General features: G+C 39.8%; 1 pseudogene; it reads right to left on the reverse strand.

The window, feature by feature from the left end:
- Positions 1–1,579: 1,579 nt before the first annotated feature.
- Positions 1,580–19,838, reverse strand: LOC113569854 (annotated as a pseudogene).
- Between the last annotated feature and the right edge of the window lie 367 nt (positions 19,839–20,205).

Consider the following 20,205-nt stretch of genomic DNA (forward strand, 5'->3'; position numbering starts at 1 on the left):
AAAACTGTACTTTACTACAATTTTGAATATCTGTATATATAGTAGTATATGGGTATATGTAGTACATGTAGTATAAAGGCATTAATACAGTTACTGACACGTCACAGCAAGGGACGCATCATGGATTAGGGCACCTGCTGTGGCCCAGGTGTGTTAGCTTACTTGAGCCACACCTGTGGCAGGTGATTTATAATACAGAGCTACGTAATTTATAGCTAAGCTAAGCTTCTGCTTAGCTCTGCAGTATTGTTAATATTCACTTTGACATCATAGCCTTTATGAGGCACCAAAATCAGCTGCTTTTCATAGCTTAGTGAAGTAGGCTGCCTGATTCCCAGTCATATTAAGTTAATGGGCTTATAAATTTGCTCCCTTTCATGTCCAGTAAGTGCTGCTTTTTATGTCATTTCTACTATGCATTAATTTGTGGCCTTCTAAGACAAGTCAATCAGATACTGCTGAAAAAAGGTCATGTCCCCAAATGTAAATCAGTAAGATAAACTGGACAAATTGGTTTTCACTCAATTACTCCAAGTAAGCGTAGGGCAACTTTTGAAAAGGTTTATGTTATTAAAATGCACATTCATATTAAGCACTGAAAATAAACATGCTTATCATCTGCACTGCACCAGCATTGTGCTAGAACATTCCAATACCCTTCTAGAACTGTTCTAGTGCATTCAAACTAAAATATGACATACCACCCAGAAAATGAAAATTGTAAAAGGACAAACTCTGATAGACAAATTCTGATTTCTTCTGTCCCACTAATAGCTGCACTACCAATGATTACCTGAAGCAATAGATGAAAGATGAAAACAGCCCTCAACGGCACCACCCTGGTCTGCGTCAGACAATAACTCAACAGGTGATGTCTGTAATAAAACGGCCAATAGGTGGGGAATGACAGTAAAAGGGATGCTCTTCTTCATGCGAATTGTGAGAATTGAGGCTAATTGGGAGTGACTGTAAAAAAGATCTTGTTTCTGGAGGTAGTGAGAAAGCTGAAGGAGCAAACAGTAAAAGCTTTCTTTTGTCTAGTGAGCACCATAGTGTGATATTTACAACATCCTGCTAATGCAGCCTTGGCCCTGGGGGTGTCGAAAGATGGGCATGACAAGTCCTATGTCAGCACCATGATCTTCTAGGAGGTCCCTTTCTAAACTGCGTCCAATGCACTTGTCCAACCTCACACAGTAAGTCTCAAGAAAAGTATTGCAAGAGGTTTACACAGGAACACAGGCATGCTTCATTTCAGGATCAGCAGAATCCACTGGAGTTTGAATCCGGTTTTTTTTCTACCACTTAAAGTACTTCTCGCTAGCTGTAAATTTTCATTTGTCACACAAGAATCAATTCCCCATGAGGAAAGAGACTGACAGGAACTAATAAATGTAGCTCTTGGTGTGACTAGAGTGTATCACAGCAATAACAAACATCTCAGAACTAGAATAAAAGAGTGCAGTAGAGAGTGCTCTGGCAAATATTATTGTTCTGTAATGTCATATGGGAGCTTCAACAGTTATCCAAAGATCCCTACATTAAAGATGTCCAGGACAGTCACATTTTCTGCGGCCGTTTACTCTTGAATTATTCTTGTAGCATGTAGACACATTATCTGCACCACAATGACCACAGTTAGAGAGATGATGAAGCTCGGAGACTGCAGGGTTTCTGTGCTCATCCGGCCTCTCCACCAGGTCATTCTGGAAGGCAGCTGCCCCACATTCTTCTAAAGAATACAGAAAAGATGACACACGAGTGCTACAGACAGAACAGAGGTTCTGCGCTGGTAATAGCGGGACACAGATGTGTGAAATGCTGTAATGCTTGTCACAAACACATACCTCAGCACATCATTTAGACTGCTTCTTCATTTAAGTGAAATATTTAAATCAACACATGGAAAAAATAGATCAAGTGAATTTCAAAATTATATCACACAGACATCACATAACAGCCCCAAAGCTATTCACTTGAACCAGTAATATATGTTACAAGGCCTGTCAATCATGGTAACTCAAGAGCTACCTAACTATTGTTAAACTACAGGTTTACATGTTAATCCACAACATAGCATGTTCATGTAAGATAATGCTGACGTCATTACATGCTGTTGTGCATATAATGGATAGAAGCGGTAATCTAACTGTCTGTAGCAGATTACACTGCAGGATTATATCAAAAACTCAACACAATGAAAAAGTCAACACATCCCTTTGCTGAAATGCAACAAAGAAAATATTAACTATGTAGTTAGTCAGATGGCTGGTGCAGAATAATCACTGAAAATCTGTGTGTGTGTGTGTGTGTGTGTGTGTGTGTGTGTGTGTGTGTGTGTGGGTGTGTGTGTGTGTGTGTGTGTGTGTGTGTGTACGCGAGCGAGAGCGAGGCACTCCATTTAAGAGTTTGTAAACGTATACACAAGTTGATTGAATCTGTTTATAAATTACTGCATAGAAAATAGTTATCCCAAAATGTACCTAAGACAAAATGAGCTGTAACAATCATCTTAACAAAGCCTCACACTGAACACAATCCACATACATTTTTAAACATCATCATGGAAATGTTTTCAACTTTGGACATGACTATTTATTGATATAGTATATGTTTGTTTTGAATTTTATTACACGTCCCTAGCTGCCCATACAGTGAAGCTGAATTCTGAATCAGTGAGGGCTTCACAGAGGTTCCAACCATTTAAACACACTGCTCACATACTAAATGCATAAGGAACTGACTCACCTGAACTCCTTTCTGTTGCTGCATGGAGACCCGCCAGTTTTTAGAAGCTGAAGGGGGGGGGGGGGGCGCGACTGGACGCCTCCATACCACGGGGGCAGGGTCCAAGATGACCTGCAGCCCTGCAGGAGTCAGACGCACCACACTCATCTTGGGGAGTGGTAGAGGTAGGGAGCTAGGTGGAAGGCCACGTGCTCGCATATCTGCCAAAGCGCAACAAATGTGTTTGCCACAAAAGCCCAGCTGATCTAAAGGGACCCTCACTGGAAAAGACAAATGATAAAAGTGGAGAGGGCAGAGATCTAGGAGAGAACACTGCTAACTGGCATTCAGCGCTGCATTCAGCAGCACCTGTCAAGAACCTTGTGGAACTGTAATTTAGATACCTGAAAAGAATTCCCTCTTTATTTCTGTAAACCCCTATAAATCCTGAACTAATTGGTATAAAGCAGTAAAGCAGGATTTATGTCTCATTTCCGACCATGCTGCGCACCCAGCTGAGACAGCGTGCAGGCGTTCTGCCAGGTTGACTCCCGTTACACTGTAGGATGCAGTGCTGGCCCCAACTGCCATTTAGCTCTTGGCAATGCACACACTGTTCCTATAGTCTTCTTCCCTCAGTTCACATAGCCAACTCCCAGTGACTCTAGCTGCACAGACATCAGGTTATATTCTGGGTTGACAATGGTACAATTGGAATGAGAATTGACTGGTATTTGCTGTTGTATTTTCAAGGAAATTATAACAAATACCAGCATAGCACAACTCATTCATACTGAGAATAACTACAATGGGTTATATTTTGGTGTAATTGTTCTATATTTTTTATAATCCAAATTGGAATTACCGGAGGGATGTGTAATAAGAGCTCATGAGAAACATGAGATGTAAAAAAATAAATAAAAAAACTAAAACCCATCGCTGGTGTACAGGAGAATAAAGCAAATGCTAACTCTATTTATTTCAGCTCAGAGTGCACCTTCAGCTAAGCAGTCCTGTGGCAAATCCTGACCTTCCCCAGTGGGTGGTTGGCTCGCTGTATCTCTTCTTCCATCTGATCATCTGTTCTTCTCGATGACTGGGTACTCTTAAGGAGCTGACAGACCTGTTCCACTATGCCCATGTTCTGTAAGAAAGTGACCCCAAACTGCAGCTCATGTCGCTTCTCTCCCGCTTCCTCTTTCTCCTCTTCCTCAAGCTCCTTCTGCTCTCTCAGGATAGCTACGCTTTTGGTTCTGTGCACTGACCCACCAGGGAGGAAATGCTGAGACACAGATATGGACAAAGACCGGGTTAGATTAATCAGGATTTAATTCGAAGAAAATGTAATGACATCCAGTATTTGATATTAAAGATAATTAACCAGGGAAGTAGAATACAGAGATACAGAGGCCTTAGTTCCAAGATAGATCTGAGTGTCAACAGCATGAAAATAAAAGGGTAAACTAAACTGGCAAATGAGTGGAGAGAGGGCATGTAAACACAAAACAGAAGAAAGCGCTATAGAAAGTGCTGTCCTGGGAGACCAGAGCAGTCAGAGAGCTATATTGGCCAATGAAAACAAAATGCTGCCTGTCAGTGACGTAAGACCTAAATCAAGAAAAACAGTGTCACAGATTCCTAGAGACACTGAAGATAGTAGGACATTGTGACTAATGATAACAAAAACAGCACAAATATACTGAAGGGGTAAAATATTAATAGAAATAGCCTCGGCAGAATACAGGAGAGCATTGATCACTTGGTGAGAGCAAAATCCTGACTAGAAAATCTTGTACAACACAATACTAGATGTGAGTTGAAAGACCACCCGCCTTCTTTTGAAAGAAAAAGATTATAGAGAGGCCTATAATTTCTAGGAGCAGTAGAGTCAGGAGAGGGTTACTGGAGAACGCAACTGAAGGGGCAGTTTTCAGAGACTAAGAAACCAGGGTGGATGCAAGAAAATGGCTCGCAACAGAGAGCTCGGACCTGAAATGACAGTGAGGCAGTCTTTAAGAAGTGATGAGGGTGCTAGAGCAAGCAAGCGCATGCAGGTACTTTATAAAAAGTTTCATCAAGTGTAGTGAAAAAGAAGGTTGGAGTTAGCCTTTACTTAATCACAAAAATGAAAAGAATGAACAAACAAGAGTGGATGTAACAGAAAGTGGTAATGTTGATAGACTGCTGCTATACAAGATAAGGTGCAGTTCCTGCAGCTGCCGACTGGACGTGCACACATACAAATGACATATACACAAGTACACTAGAAATGCACCAAGCATCCAAACATGATAAAAAACACAGCTACATAAACACTTCATACAGAAACATTTAAGCATGTAACACTGAGCTGACAGTATATCATGAGACATTTTTTGGGTGCCCACCTCATGCACTTCTCTTGAGCCCGAGAGGCAGCGGTCTCCTGGAAGAGCGAGCTGCAGTGTTTGAGGTACTTATCATAGTCTGTGCCATTTTGGCGAGGAAAGATCCTATAGAACCTGCCCAGGTGCTCATCTGCTCTCTTCTCCTGAGAAACCGGATTCATTACTCCACACCCAAATACAGCCTGTATTCTAGATCTGAACAATACTATGCAAAAGTAATATTGTGATACTTAGGGCTGTAAAATATATGTGCCTGCTAACTTGTGATAATACAGCTACATACTGGTTTCGAGATCTGAGGTATTTTTGGGTCATGTCCGGCAGCCAGTCCATGCTCCACTTTACTCACTATGCAAACGTGAAAAACCTGCACCTGTCCCCCTTGGAGATGGGCTGGAGCTTGCCCTGTAAGCGTCGTCTCTCTTCCACCTGGACCTGCCGCCGTTCGCATGCTCCCAGACTGACAAGAACCAGAGCGTCATACAGCAACTCATCCTTCACCTCCCGGTCCAGCCATGAATCGGTGGCAAAGCTGGGTGAGTGCTTCACCTGAACACAGAACACATGCAGCTATGAGGACATTAAAGGTGAAAGTGAAAACATCTAAATTGTATCTGAAATGTATAATTATATACTTTGGGGACAGAGAAATACTAGGCAAGTTGCATATATTCAAGATGTTTTCTATTGCCAACGACTATTCTTGTAGCTACAACTAGACATGTAAACAACAACTAAATAGCATGTGCAGATATCCAGCTCGAAAAGCCAGGGCTTAAAGTGATGATCGAGCGTGACATCGAAGCCAAGCAGTTCGCAGCAGGGCCCTGCTGGGTTAACCGCATGCCGTGGGAAGCAGGGGTGTGGTAGTTGTGGCAGAGTACTGACTGTACTGAAATCAGCACTTAGATCACCACATCCTCAATATCTGCCCAGAGCTTCACGGTGTCACAGTTCCTCTCCTCCAGTAGACGCCTCAGTGTGGACAGCTTTCTGTGAAGCACAGGCCAGGCTGGGAGAAGTCACTAACTGCTGGTGATCAGAGACCATCAGCAGTAAATAAGGGCCATGGGAGTGTAGTCTCTGTTAGTAATTGACTTTGTCAAAATAAGTATATGTAAAATAAGTGTAATTGGGGAGCTTTGTTTAGAATGAGCTTGAGGATCTCAGTGGAAGATGGACATTCCAGGATTACCATCCCACCATGTTTTGTTCCTTGTTTCTTTATAGGGTATACACTTACACTGTAGTTGTTAATCCACAGGATTTTAAGGTTGACCTCAAAATCCAAAGGCGGCATGTTTCTCTGTCCTATTCCATCACCAGATCACACTAAATTAAGCGCACAGTGGAAAATTACAAGCGGACCTCACCTTTTGCTACCTGTATTGTCGTCTCGCACAAAGTTCTCACTGTGTTTGTTGATTGAATAGTTAGTTAAGTGCATACAGACATCACCCTGAGAGAGTGCGAGAAAGAGAGATGAATGATTTTTGTGTATCTGTATTGTTGCTAGTAGGATGCTTTATGGAGGCAGTAAAATCTACAACTCTGGCCTGTGTAAACTGTGGCTATTTAAAAACTGTAAAGCACAGATATAGACATTATGATAGAGAGTGTGTTGCAATGGAACCGTCTCACAGCTGCCTTTTTGAACTACAAGAACAAAATGAGTAAAAGGTTAAAATTGACATTTTCATGCTGCTTAGTCATAGTTTTTCTTTGTCTACTTGGAAAACTGGGCCTTGGCCCTTTCCAGAAGTTACCCAATATGCACTACCATCATCTGTTTGTCTTCAAACTAAAAAGCCCTTGATTTATTTCCTTTATACTCCAGTTATATTGAGGACAATAATCAACACACAATAACCAGATACATTTAAAATGTACAAAGTAAGTTATTAACTCATCTGTGTCTGTCAATCAATTACAACCTGAAAATTTTAGAAGAGCCATGGTAGTCTATAGTTCTGGTTGTTTTTGAATGTTTACAAATTGTTACCCTTTAATTTCCAGACAGTATTTCTGTCTTTAAATAACTTAATAAGCAACAAACCCACCCTACAAAGAATTTTTTTACTGGTTTAGAGCAAGCCAAGCCATAAATCAGAAGCACGCTGAGTTACATCTTTTTACTGACCTGACAAGGCATGATCCAAAGAACAGTCAAATGTTAGTCAAATATTCAAACACTAAGGGGAAAATGGCACAGAACCAAATGAAGGGCAAGAGTGCGGCAGGCATTTGAGAAGGAACAACCATAAAAGTCATGATGTCCTTCTCTGAAATTCCAGTTAGCAACATGCTCTTTCAAAACATCCATCTTTTAGGTTCCACGCTGCATATCTCTATCACTGTTTCATTTTGTAAATAACAGAACTGGTATAAAACAATTTTAAAATCATACTGATTTTGTTATATAAAACCCATGTGTTTTCTTTTTTTGTATAGGTCTTTCTTTGTCTCTGTCTATACATTGATCTAATAAAATATTTGAAATATATTCGAATCCTCACTCTCCTGTACTTTCTTGAGCCTGTCCCTAACCAAGTTGCTGCGGTTTGGGTAGTTGTACTGGGTGGTTCAGAAGTGGGCCAGGCCTTCCTCATACAGAAACACCTGCAGTGGGTCACAGGATGTCACCAGCACATAGATGCGCAGGTCAAACTTGAAGCCGTCAATGAGAAATGGCTACAGGCGACAGCTGGAAAGCATCCTAAGACAGCATGGAAGAATCTTGGAAGATACAGAAAAATTTCAAAGGAACTGAATCTCATGAGACAGTAAAGCTTGGTGCTTCAATGACAAAGTCCAAGTTATGGATTTCCAGCAAGTTTTGGTGTTCTTAAGCGGTTACTGGCTACGTTTACAGGTTGCATATTTTGCCATTTCAATTCGCTTTATTGTCATTAAAGAACCACAATACTACTTTAATGTGGACCAAATTAACATTGTTAGAGTCAGATAGCAGTAACATATTATCTGATTTGAAAATATATTGAAATGCTATATTAAACATTACTTCTCTTACTTAAGCCCCATGGAAAAGTAGCCAGTCAATGATAAAGTGTTCAGTCAGTGATAGATTTTTTTTTTTTTTTTTCCTTTGGTGATCAAGGATCGCACAATATGTTGTTTGCTAACCATTACTGCTACTATATTCACCTTTGCAACATTTATATTATAAAAGGCTGCAATAAGCTCTGTAACTAATTACACTGATCAATGAGTATATGAAAGTATACTGACCCAATGATCCATTTAAGTGCTCTGTGGTGGTTTTGATGAACCACATGATCAAGCAAACATAAGTAACGATCATACCATTCCATTTCATGGATTGCAATGTGCACTGGTAGCAGAAGCTGCTTTTTGTGGTGCTATAGGAGTTCTGGCATTACAAAATACAAGTGCTCAGAAAGCAGTTTCTGCAACTAAGCATGAATCTGACCCTGGAAATGTAGAGCTGGCAGATCCTGTGCTGCTCGGGGCAGATGTCCCTGCTGCCCTTGATGAGGAAGATCCCACGGCTCTGGCAGCCTTGCTCAGGTTTGCAGATATATGTCTTGTGCTCCTGTTGTAAGCCTGCAAGTCACTGTAACTGCAGTAGTGGAAATAAAATGCAAAACCAGTAACTGTGAAGTGAAAGTCTGCTTAATAGCAAAATGGTCAAACAATATCACAGCATTTAGGCATGTAACAATGTTACTGCATATATAGAAACACTGCATATATAGTATACTGACACAGCAAAAGTTATTTTTTGCAAAGTGAATGGGGGAGGTAAAGGCACATGCTAGCTCACATATTTCACTCTGCTGGTAAGCACCAAGTATTTGGAAAGATGTTGTAGTCTTTGGGGAAGCATTTCAACATTCGATTCATATTGCGTGCAAGCATGTTTTTCCTGCAAATCTCACTCATGCCTGGAAAGTGATTGATCTTTTGAGAAGAAATTAACACTGAATATACCATCATACTGCTTTGAATGGTGGGAACTTTTTATATTTATAGATATTTATAGAGGAAAGGACTGTGTAATGCAATGGTATTAAGGTTTGGGCCTCAAATCCTAATTTGGTCCTGGATTTTGTAATCTCTTGTAGTTGATTAAAATGTTTAATGTAACTGGACACTTGAATGCACCTGACTCCTAAGTAAAGGAAAGACAGAAAATCTGTAGGACCTGCACCTTGACAACTGTGATTTGAATACCTCTGGTGTACTGGGTGATTACTTTTTATGACTGCACACATCATCGTGAAATCTACTTTGACATTAAGATAATACTTAAAAATAAGTGGACATACATGTTTTAGGTGCACCTGTACAAGTAAAAAAAATCTGTCTGCATGCGATTCCTGGGTTTGTGGTCATTTGCATGGGAATGGCTTCAGTGACTAAATATGAATGAGGTGAATCAGGAATGTACAATACACCTTGTAGAATTTCATGTCTATAAGGCAGTCCAATGTCACTGAGAGGTCTGTCCAAAACAGTACACTCTTCCGCATCCTCTGCTTCTCTAAGACCATACCCGTGTGCTGCGCATGGAACTGATCCAAAATAAAAAGAAATTAACAAAACAATCAGATTGACACGTGTTCTAACCAAGAATAAGTAACATGATCCTCTTTGCACTCCAGTTTTTGGAGCTACAAATCCCTGCAGTACTAATATTGCAGGACCACATGCACTGAGAGGCATCTACATTAACAAGATAAAGGCTTTTGTGTTAGTAAAAGTCAGAGCTGTGCAAGGTGCCTCTGATTTACAGACAGCATGAGAGTCATTTCACTAAATACCCAAACATTTTTTCAAGGCTTTATGAAAAAAGTAGGGTTCTCAATGCTTTGTTTGTATGTTGTGTTTATCTCCATATAATGAGGTCTGGTGGTTTCAAGCAGAAATGGAGGTTCTACAGGGCAGTCTAAATGCAATGTTGGTGTGTTTTTGTATATTTTGCTTTTTGTCAATAAACATGTGGGATGAGGTGCATACAGACTTGTGGTTGGCAAGACATGTCTGTATTAAAGGCCCAGTGCTATTACGCTGTAACTCCGTTACCCCCTTTCCTTATCTTTGTATGTGGACATAATGCTCATATTTTTAAAGCAAATACAAATTGAGTTCAAATACTGTTGTAACATTTTGGAATATACCTCCTAACTTGGAGTATGCAGCTATATTATCAGAATATAGCATGTTCATATTGTACAGCCTTATACAAATAAGCCTTCACTTGGAATAACCATTTTGTCATATTTTAAAATTATAATTCAGCTCAAACTAATAATAGAGATTGCAGATTCAAGTGGTGATGTCCATGTCAGCGGGCACTTTGTTATTCCGAATTCTGCATGTGTTCTAATGCAGTGGTGTACTGCAGTCGCACACGTTAAAATGCAAGGCTTTTCCATGTTATTGACATATGCAGTGAAGGGGGGGGGGGGGGGGGGTGATGTTTCTAGGAGGCGCAGTAAGTTAAACACACAGCTGGCCCTGAATACAGAGCAGCCAGTCTGCCTCACAGCCTGCCAGTGAGACAAGCCACACTTTTATTGGCCTTTCCCAGACAAAGGGTCTACCCAGGGTCCTAAAGACCACTGATTCACCCTATCCCCATGCTGTCTGCTCTGTTGGTACAGTGTGAATGTAGCAAATAATATAACATTAGACTAAATGTATTTTACTGTTCACTGCAGACAACTTCACATCATGACATTAGAATCAGCAAATTACTAAGTTGCCTATTTAGAAGTTAACTATTTTAAATATACATCATCAGTACATTTTAAATGTGCTAAAAATATATTTTCTATCCTTTGTACACATCTATTTATACAAGATCTGTGAACACTTCAGCCTGCTGACTACAAGGGAGCCTTGCAGGTGAGATGATGCAAGTAGCTCAGAAGCATTCCAGGTCACATTTCCTATTGTTACATGTAAAACTGTCGCATAATTAAACCCATACACTGCTTTTATTGAGAGTATATAAGCATACATCTATTCAAGTTAACTATTTGCTTAATGAGCTCTGATTAATTTCCTTACCATTTCATAACTCAAAATATGATTTTTTAAAATAATGCAAACAGAGAAGTATATCTAGAAATTAGAGCTTGCTAATTGCTCTTTGGAGTTTCTCCAAGTGCTCTTACAGGTATATCACTGTCCTGAACAAACTATTTTCTAATTTTTTAAAGTTGGGTCACAACTTCAACAGGGTGCAGAGCATCCTGGAAAGACCTAAACTGAATGCTAAATAATAACAAAATTCATTTCACATCTATAATGTCCAAGACATACACTGCCTGGCCAAAAAAAGGCCACCACCTGGATTTAACTGAGCAAATAGGTGAGAGCCTCCCACTGGATAATTACTGCATGGGTGATTATTTTTCAGATGGCAACAAGTTATTTAACCCTAACTAATGCAGTGAGTAGCTTCTCATTTGTTAAAAAACCATGTCGAAAGACACATCCTGTGGTCATGGAAAAGATGTTAATCTGTTTCAGAAGGGTCAAATTATTGGCATGCATCAAGCAGAGAAAACATCTAAGGAGACTGCTGAAACTACTAAAATCGGGTTAAGGACCGTCCAACGCATTATTAAAAAGTGGAAGGACAGTGGGGAAACATCATCTTCGAGGAAGTAATGTGGTCAGAAAAAAATCTTGAATGATCGTGATCAGCGATCACGTGTGGTGAAATCAAATCATAGAAAAACAACAGTAGAACTCAGGGATATGTTTAATAGTAAAAGTAAGAGCATTTCCACATGCACAATGCCAAGGGAATTCAAGGAATTGGGACTAAACAGCTGTGGAGCCTTAAGAAAACCACTTGTCAGTGAAGCTAACCAGCAAAAACGGCTTCAATTTGCTAGAGAGCATAAAGATCAGACTCTGGAGCAATGGAAGAAGGCCATGTGGTCTGATGAGTCCAGATTTACCCTGTTCCAGAGTGATGGGCGCATCGGGGTAAGAAGAGCAGTGGCTGAAGTGATGCACCCATCATGCCTAGTGCCTACCGTACAAGCCTGTGGAGGCAGTGCTATGATCTGGGGTTGCTGCAGTTGGTCAGGTCTAGGTTCAGCAACCTTATGTGCCCAAAGAATGAGGTCAACTGACTACCTGAATATACCGAACGACCAGGTTATTCCATCAATGGATTTTTTCTTCCCTGATGACACGGACATATTCCAAGTTGACAATGCCAGGATTCATCAGGCTTAAATTGTGAAAGAGTGGTTCAGGGAGCATGGGACATCATTTTCACAGATGGATTGGCCACCACAGAGTCCAGACCTGAACCCCATTGAGAATCTTTGGGCTGTGCTTGAGAAGACTTTGCGCAGTCGTCCAAATTTCCCATCATCAATACACGATCTTGGGGAAACATTAATGCAACTCTGGACAGAAATAAATGTTGTGACATTGCAGAAGCTTGTGGAAACGATGCCACAGCAAATGCATGCTGTAATCAAAGCTAAAAGGCGGTCCAATGAAATATTAGTGTGTGAGACCTCTTTTTTTTGGCCAGGCAGTGTATGTTAGAATTCCAAATAGCTTTTGGCATTCATTCTGTGGAATGTTATGCCTTTATGCTCCAGCATTAAACACCCAGACTAGTAACCATAACATATGTTCAGATGAACTGTTTTGTTCTGCATGAGTCACATTAAACATCTGTTGTTTTCCATTACATTTTAAACATATTAACTATATGTCTCAACAGCAGATAAGCATACTTATTGTTGTGACCTGTGGATGTACAAATGCTGCAACATTCGTTTGTAAACATCTCAGCAAGCATATTAGAATGGCTATCTGTTTATCCATAGTGAGATTACAGTATACTCACGCTCTCATATTTGCAGTTGGTGAAATTAATTAACAGTCGTCTGAAAGTCAGACAAAATATGGACAGTCCTCAACTCTATAAAAGACTAAATATTGACCAATACAAAATAAAGCGAAGAAAAACAACAAATAAAGGTGCTGATTATTAAATGGTCAGACTTTTATAAGACTCATGTTGCTATCACAACTGAACAACAGTTCCTACTCACAGACTTGCCTAAACATAATTAAACAATTAATTCAGCAGCCTGATTCATGATCAAACTTTCATGTTCAGTTGCCATATTTGGTATGAATGACGTTAACATGTAACATGGAGCAGGGTAAAGTTCCACTTCTCGTTTGTACTGCGTGACTGGTGCCTATCCCCACTGTCTCTCATGCCACCTACTGGCCAATGCTGCACACTTCAACAGACCTGGAAGCCACAGCCCAACTTTCCATGACAAAATTTGGTTGAGCGTCAGAAATCAGAGTTCCTTTTGTAGGTCAACTGATAAGGGCTTCATAAATACCCAGACGAGCTCTTTTCATATAGTTTTAAAGGTTGAAAACCTCCTACTCATAATGTCAGGAAAATATTCACAGATATGAATGGCAATGGACAGATAAAAGAAAGTCCAAACTGCACAGAGAATGGGTGAATGTGTAAAGAGTATGTTTCTTGCTTTGAAAACTGAGCAGGCATGAAATAATGCTTTTAAGTAAAAGGTGAATGAATACAACAATGGGAGTAAGCTAAACTAATAAATCCCCTTATAATTCAGATATGTCACATTCAAATAAATTAATTTTTAAAAAGCCAACACAAAATTGTTGACAGCATCACATTTTGATCAGACCCCCTGTAAAAATCATACACTCCGACAATAATTAAGCAGAGGTTGATCTGATTTTCCATGGTTGGGGAACAGACTCTTAAAAAGGCCCAGCTCTTGTAAACAGCATCAGAGGACCTCATTCAGATAGACCTGCAGTGTGCACATGGCGCTTATTACTCCTGCTCTTTTTTTTACTTTTACTGCATGGAGAGCACACCACACCACACCGTAAAGAAATCTGCAATAAACAGTCTTCACCAGAGCTACACAAGAGTCTTGGCTTTAACTCTACTTCCTCGGGAGTCCTTCAGTGGCCCCTGAATGTCATGGGGAACGTCAGATATTTTAACAGGGGGGTTGCAATTCAATGGGTGCAAAGAGATGATATACTTAACCCTTACAAGACAGTTGTTACTGATTAAAAAGCTCCAAGCATCACATCATTTTAGTCAGATGTACTGCTAATCCTCTGGATTTTGGTGAGGATGAAACATAAGCATTGCTCCACAGCACCCAGCTAACATGCCGTTTCGCTCATAATAACATGGAGGTAGGCATTAAACAGACATGTTTATCAAATTGACTACCGGATATTCTTTAACACCTCCTCGAGTTGATGGCTCCCAGGGTGCACAAGTGTTTGCCATCCCGCGTCCACTCAGTCTTATCTGGGTAAGCGAGCCCTTAACTGGATGCAGACATCAAAAGCGAGCTAATAAATGAGGCAGGTTTGTGGGACTGAAACCCCAGATGTAGCTTTCATCACTCATGCGGTTCTGGAGACCTGGGGGGGCTTGGAGACTTGCGGATGCCTGACGCATGGGCGGGTTTTATAGACAGGTACTGTAACCGGAGAGGCACGCTGCTGCCAGCCATATCGTCACCCACTGTCTTTACAGACAAGCAGCTGCCCATAAGCCATGGCTGTCTCCGGGCTTAAGACCGCCACTCACGACCTCCCTCGATCTTCAGCCCTCCAGACTGGATGATTCAGGGACAGTGTGAACAAGATCACACGCAACAATGCACAGAACACCCATACTTACTGCATCATGGCTGCAGCAATGTGGTAATGCAGTAATCGTGTAATATTTGTAGAATGTCATTGAAGAATGTCACTCAGAACTGTCGTATCTATTACTAACCACATATGACAACAGAGACATTGTTAGCACCTTTAGTGAACCACTATCAAAAAGAATGAATGCCATTAAAGGCCCTCCTAGTACCTCCTTCTCTTCTTCTTCTCTTGGTGTTGCCCCTCTCTGGTGGTGTGGTGAGATGGGGAGGTTTCCACCTGATCTCCTCCTCTCCCTCTGTTATATGCTGAGGGTCTGACACCTTTAATGAGGGCCACTGTTCACCTGGCCTTTCCTTTGTACCACTCATTCTGAAGAATAGGGAAAAAGGAATAAAACACAATTTATCTTCCAAAGATATAATATATCTATATGTTTGGGCACATGCTGCAGATTCCAGTTTATCATGTGATTTTCAGAACTATCACATACTTTTTAATTCCCCAAATAAACATTTAAAATGTCCAAATACAATCATATCTTCAAAAAGGTTCAAATAGGTCTCTGGTATTATATTGGAAAATCCATAGCATACATTAATACTTTATCACACAAACAAAAGACAGCATCATTTATATGGTCCTGGCCTAACCCTGGAACCCACTAAGGGAGCAGATCTGATGAAGGGAACACAGTGGTGTAGCTGGGAAAACTCTGAATCCAGCTTAAACAGAGAAGGTACAAGCCGGAAGTAAGAGAACGAAAATAAGCAGCATGTAGCTTGTAACAGACGTTTAAAGAATCAGTGCATGGTGGCTTGGTGGTTAGCACGTTTGCCTCTCTGCACTAGAGTCTTGAGTTTAAGTCGATATCTGGGTGGAGTTTCCATGTTCTCCCTGTGCCATTGTGGGTTTCCTCGCACAGTCCAAACACATGGAGGTTTTTTTGATTTGATACTTTTGTCCTGTGCGTGTATGTGCGTGCATGTACGTCCAATGATTGTTGGTGCTCTGTCCAGGTCTGAACCTCCTCCCCTTTCCCTGCACACAGTGCAGTCCCCCACGGGGCTGCGGTTTCTGATTGAGTGTGTGTGCAAAATTGGCTGCTGCTTCTCATCAGGTGTGTGTGTGTGGGGGGGGGGGGTTGGTTTTTTTTTTTAAAGGTGTTATTTCTAAAAGCATCCTTGAGTTTCAGAAAGGTGCTATATAAATGCAGCTAACAATAATATACATTTTATTGACAATAATAGATTCAGCAGAATAGGTTCTATTTGGAGCTGCACAGAAAACTATTTAAAAACACAGCCAACTTGGCAAATGAATCTGAAATCTTCAAAGAGGTCATGAAGCCAATCTATTTATTGTTCTCTATCATACACAGAGGACAATGTTATGAGCATTATTCAAGCTGATCAACAAGACAGCACAAGGTCTTATCTGTGACATCAAACAAAGAGCTGTCAGGGAAGCTGCCAGCCACCTTTTATGGCAGTACTGGTGCCGTTGTGGTTTATCCTTTAACTAACACACCTTTCCCCCCAAAAAAATGTAAAATTACTGTGTGGAGTACCTCAGCTGAGGCAAACGCAAAATGCATCTCATCACAGGATTACAGAAGTCTTAGAGTTAAATTTGGAAAAGTCACAATTTTAATATATTTTTTTTAAACTTTAAAATCTTGGCCTGAAAATACTTTTGCAATGAGCACAACAGCTAGAAATTTTACTGGAAATTGTTAACATCTCAAACAGGGGTATGAGACAGGTTTTTTTTTTTTCATCAATACAGCATATCAATTTGCAAGCTAGATAAATGGCAAGCCATGCCATAATGAATTTAAAAGCACTGAATAAAACCCATGACGTATGGTCTACACAGTCATGTACCATTTTTATAACCTAAACAATAGATAGTAATTGACAAGCATTTCCAATCTTTCACACTGTCATGTTACATTGTCATGTTAACAGGCTACTTCGCCTACTAGTTAATCTAATGATAAGTCAATAAATACATTATATATAAACAAACAAATAGATAGTATGTAAATAACAAATCGACATTTGGTATAATAGGGTGACGTTTGCCATGGTGGATTTGTAAAAGAAGAACTCACAAGACGTACTTTCAACAGCAACACCACCTTGGTAACTACAATTTCTTGAATGTAGGTTTTGTCCAGAAACCTCATCCTGAATCAAACAATTGTGTTACAATTGCATTTTTCCTTACCTCATCATCACTGTCCAGAGACCGGATATGGGCCTCAGTAACAAGGCGTGCAGTGAAACTGGTCAGCGTAAAACCAGCTAGATAGCTAGTTTAGTCAAACAGCCGTGTCTGTTTTATTTTTAGATTACATAGGCCTAATAAAAAGTTGTTATTACATAGGCCTATTTTATGGAGCATACGTAGGCTATAATTAAGAAATGCGTAATCTTCACGGACGTAAAAATGTTGCACTGAAATTTTACTTTACCCCCACGAGCAGTCCATAATTTTCTTCACTCAACCTTAGGAACTCAGATTCTAAGACTCATGCCAGTGTGCACAGATAGCCTACTTTCCGACACCCTCGTTTCTATGGAGGATTCAGAGTTCTTGGGGGAGAAAGACAATCTGTTACATCAACTCTCTGATTACTAACATTCGAGACCCGCACCATATCAAATATGCATATCATTAGATTTACACACTGGCCGATTCGATGTTTGAACGCAGGCTATGTTATCTAGCATGTCAGCCTACACGTTTTATTTGCATACAACTAAACATTAGTCACTTTTTCGTGGAGAGTTGATGAACGTGAAATCCCTTTGTGATCAAACTGCCATTTCTAAATAAATCCTAAATAACAATTTGAACAATATAGTAGGCTACCTTAGGTCTGTTCAAAACTTTGTCATTTTAACGAAATGTAGTATGGAACAACACTGCTACTCTACACTCTTTCTTCGCATGTCCCAAGAAAAAGTCAGGTTTTTTTTCTCGTGTGTGCCTTGACATCTGATATAAACTCGGGTGAAGGAGAGACGCTATTTCCCCAGAAGCAATAATAAACAATAGTGAAACAATAGCTGCTAAACATCTGATCCTCTTTATATAGAAACCATAGGAGGCAGTATTGAGTAAAATTTTCCATATTTGAAGGCTAATCCTAGGACTGGAGATTTTGGTGGTATTTTGCGTCCGCATCTTGAGGTATTCCATGTTCTAACCTTGCCATACATTAATAAATGATTTCTATAAATCAGCTGAGATCACTAAATGAGTAATTGACCAGCATTTCACAGTAGCTCCTTAGATGTTTCAGCAGATCTTAAGCCCCTGACAGCATGACTTTCACATTTATTGAACATCTTTAAAGGCTAAGGTTTTTGCTTATGTAATCATATTTAAGATAAGATAAGACAAGACTTCCTTTATTTATCCCCATGGGGGAAATTCATACAGCAGGTCCAGCACAGAATAAACAAAATTAAAGGTAGAATTAAAATAAAATAAAGTGTGTGGGTGTGTGTGTATGTGTGTATATATATATATGTATATATATATATATATATATATATATATATATATATATATATATATATATATATATATATATATATATATATATATAAACCATTACTATATTATACACAATTGCCACAGTACCACTCCATCCCCTAGTGATATACACTGACTAGTTATAGGAAGTGTAAAGAAAGTGATAGTGTGAAATAGCTGCAGGTATACAACATTGAGGACTAATTGAACAATATCAGTTCAACAGTGGTATATGGTATAATATTGTAACATAATGTATAGTATACAATAGTAGTAGAACATATATATATATATATATATATATATATATATATATATATATATATATATATATATATATATTAGATGAATACATCTAATATGTGTGTGTGTGCTGCGTGCGTGTGCGTACACACACACACACACACACACACACACATATATATATACAATAATAATAATAATAATAAATAGTGTGCAGTTATAATATAACAGTAGTATATGTAGCTACAGGAAAATATATTTAGGAATAACTATAAAAAAAAGTCTAGTGCAGTAGGAAGTCTTAGAGTTATTGTATGAGGAGGGTACTGGTCAGCATGACGACAGACCGTGTCCTCTATTATATAGTCTGATTGCAGTTGGAACAAAAGAACATCTGAAGTATTCCGTCCTACACTTAGGTGGAATGAGTCTATGACTAAATGAACCGCCCAGCTTCCACAGTTCCTCTTTGAGAGGATGAGAGAGATTGTCCTCTTATTATTATTATTATTATTATTATTATTATTATTATACAAAATTCAATGCTCTATAGCAGTTCTTTAGTTTTGACTAGAAAGTTATGTGTTCCTTGTGGGGGTAACTTTTTGGTATGTTTTGATAGTTTTCTAATATTGAATTGGCATATCTGATTCCTAGTAATTTAGATATCCCATTCCTCTTTAAAGCACTGGACCAATTTGCATGGTCTCTGACTAATTTTCTAATTTACTGACTTAATTATATATATTATGTACACAGCTTTTGTAACACAAGGAAGTCCAAAATCTTATTTTTATTGCAAAGCTTATATTGTTACCTGCATAATAGTCATTATTTTGGTGATTTATTTTTGCCCAATGCCATTTTTTTTCCCAGGGGCATGAAAATGTCTGCCTGTCAATACTAACTCTAAGGGCAATACGTATGGGTGAATGACATTCAGGGCGAGGCCCGCCTCCTCCTGTCTTCAATTGTATGGCAGCCATTTTCTCTTCCTCTCTGAGCAGGGCCTATAAATTACGGTGCTCCTTATCCCCTCCTCCCCTCTCTCCGGCCCATGCTTTCAATTAATCCAAATGATTTCCACGAGAAATCCGATGGACCAATCAATTTACCTGCACATTTCAATACAATGCCTGATCCATCCACCACCTCTGTGTGCCTCCATTGCTCCTGTAAAAACATTATTAATTGCCGCTCCAGCAAGTCATCCATCTCTGCCATCCCCGGCGCCGGGCCGAGCAGGCGGTGTGCAACCCAGGAGCATAATAACACTGGGACTGACTGACTGCTCACACTCCACACATCCTGTTCAGCCTATTAAAGCAGCAGTCCTCGAGTTGACACTAACTCACAAAACTGACACTGGGCTGAGGTGGGGTGGGCTGATGAGTTTGTAGAGGATTTGTGGCAGGTTGGTGGCAATAGGTGGGGGTAGCATTATTCATTGATTGTTCTTCTAGGAGCAGATGAAAATCTGGTGAATTCTGAAGGGGTCCAGGGACATCAAACCATCTCAAGTGTATGCTTCAAGAGATTCACATTTCTGTGGGGAAAAAAAAGAATGCCACCCCTGGCTCATTTCTGGAGT

Source organism: Electrophorus electricus, chromosome 1, assembly GCF_013358815.1.
Source record: "Electrophorus electricus isolate fEleEle1 chromosome 1, fEleEle1.pri, whole genome shotgun sequence".
Taxonomy (NCBI): Eukaryota; Metazoa; Chordata; class Actinopteri; order Gymnotiformes; family Gymnotidae; genus Electrophorus; species Electrophorus electricus.